General features: G+C 42.1%; 1 pseudogene; it reads left to right on the top strand.

The window, feature by feature from the left end:
* Positions 1-589: 589 nt before the first annotated feature.
* On the top strand, positions 590-983 carry LOC128111570 (NADH dehydrogenase [ubiquinone] 1 alpha subcomplex subunit 7-like; annotated as a pseudogene).
* The last annotated feature ends 1,571 nt before the right edge of the window (positions 984-2,554 follow it).

Genomic DNA, 2,554 nt, shown 5'->3' with positions numbered 1-2,554 from the left:
TAGTATACATAAGTGACCCCAAAAATTTACCAAGGAACTCCTACAGCTGATAAAAACCTTCAGTAATGTGGCAGGATACAAGATTAACTAAAAAAAATCAGTAGCCCTCATATATACAAATGATAAAGAGGCTGAGAAAGAAATCAGAGGAACATCACCCTTTATAATAGCCACAAGTAATATAAAATACCTTGGTGTAACTCTAAGAAAATGAAAGACCTGTATGACAAGAACTTTAAGTCTCTGAAGAAAAAAATTGAAGAAGGTCTCAGAAAATGGAAAGATCTCCCATGCTCATGAATAGGTAGGATTAACATAGTAAAATAGCAATCTTACCAAAAGCAATCTACAGATTCAATGCAATCCCCATCAAAATCCCAATGCAATTCTTCACAGACCTGGAAAGAACAATACTCAACTTCATTTGAAAAAACAGAAAACCCAGGATAGCTAAAAGACTCCTGTAGAACAAAGCCACCTCTGGAAACATCACAATCCCTGACATGAAGCTCTACTATAGAGCTATAGTAATAAAATCAGCTTGTTATTGGCATTAAAAACTGACATGTGGCTTCGGAGCGGAAGAAAAATGGCTTCAGCTACTCGCGTCATCCAGCAGCTGCGGAACTGGGCGTCTGGGGACCCAGCCACCTCCTAAGCTCCCTGTGGGCCCCAGTCACAAGCTGTCCAACAATTACTACTGCACGCATGATGGCCGTCGAGAAGTTGTTCCTCCTTCAATCATCATGTCTTCACAGAAGGCCCTAGTGTTGGGCAAGACAGTTGAGAGCTCAGCTGTGGCAGCCACTAAGAAGGCAGTGACGCCTGCTCCTCCAATAAAGAGGTGGGAGCTGTCCAAGGACCAGCCATACCTGTGACACAGCCCCAGGCTACTTTGCCGGATCCCCAGGGCCACCTGACTACTTTTCCTCCTTGGATTTCCTCTGGGGAGAGCATGACCTAATTTATAACCAATACATAGAGCTCACATTACTTCAAAAAAAAAAAAAACTGACATGTGGACCAACGGAATCGAATTGAAGACCCTGACATTAACCCACACACCTATGAACACCTAATTTTTGACAAAGAAGCCAAAACTGTCCAGTGGAAAAAATAAAGCATCTTCAACAAATGGTGCTGGCATAACTGGACGTGAACATGTAGGTTCAGCTACACTGAACCTGATAGAAGAAAAAGTAGGAAGTAGTCTTGAACGCATTGGCACAGGCGACCACTTCCTAAATATAACACCAGTAGCACAGACACTGAGAGCAACAATTAATAACTGGGACCTCCTGAAACTGAGAAGCTTCTGTAACCCAAAGGACACAGTAAATAAGACAAAACAACAGCCTACAGAATGGAAAAAGATTTTCACCAACCCCACATCTGACAGAGGGCTGACCTCCAAAATACATAAAGAACTCAAGAAACTAGACATCAAAATAATGAACAATCACATTAAAAATTGGCTATAGGGCTAACCAGAGAATTCTCAGAGGAAGAATTTCAAATGGCCAAAAGACATTTAAGGAATTGCTCAGCATCCTTAATCATCAGGGAGATGCAAATCAAAACGACTCTGAGATACCATCTTACACCTGTCAGAATGGCTAAGATCAAAAGCACTGCAGACAGCTTATGTTGGAGAGGATGTGGAGCAAGGGGAACACTCCTCCACTGTTGGTGGGAGAGCAAACATACAATCACTTTCGAAATCAGTGTGGCAGTTTCTCAGAAAATTGGGAATAAGTCTTCCTCAAGACCCAGCTATATCACTCTTGGGCATATACCCAAGGAATTCTCAATCATGCTACAGGGACACATACTCAACTATGTTCATAGCAGCATTAGTCATAATAGCCAGAACCTGGAAACAACCTAGATGTCGGTCTACTGAAAAATGAATTAAGGAAATGTGGTACATATATACAATGGAGAACTACTCAGCAGAGAAAAACAATTACATCATGAAATTTGCAGGCAAATGAATGGAACTAGAAAATATCATCCTGAGTGAGGTAACCCAGACTCAGAAGGACAAACATGGTATGTATCCACTCATAAGTAGATACTAGATATAAAGTAGATAGATATAAAGTATAACCAGACAACAACCTATAACTCCAGAGAAGCTAGCTAACAAGGAAGACCCAAAGAGGGATGCATGAATTGCCCTGGGAAGGGAAAATAGATGACATATTCATGAGTAAACTGGGGATGAGGGGTGGGCAATGGTTGGTAGGGGATAAGAGATGAGATCTTAAGGGAATGGGATGTTCTAGCTGGAACAGGGATGGAGTGGGAAAGTGATGAAGGAGATACCATGATAGAAGGAGATATCAGGGGGATAGAGAGAAACCAGGTGCAAGGGAAGTTGCCAGGAATCCCTGAGGATAATTCCAGCTTGCACTGCTAGAAATAGTGGACAGGGTGCCTGAGCTGAACTGGCTTACCCCAGTGATCAGAGAGATGTATACCCTAACTGTCATCACAGAGCTTTTCTCCAATGACTGATGGAAGCAGATGCAGAGATTCATAGGCAAACACC

This window comes from Peromyscus californicus, unplaced genomic scaffold, assembly GCF_007827085.1.
Source record: "Peromyscus californicus insignis strain IS unplaced genomic scaffold, ASM782708v3 Scaffold_16__1_contigs__length_79575227, whole genome shotgun sequence".
NCBI classification, from domain to species: Eukaryota; Metazoa; Chordata; class Mammalia; order Rodentia; family Cricetidae; genus Peromyscus; species Peromyscus californicus.
Note: the sequence above shows the minus strand (reverse complement) of the source record. Positions and strands in the feature narration are given on the sequence as shown.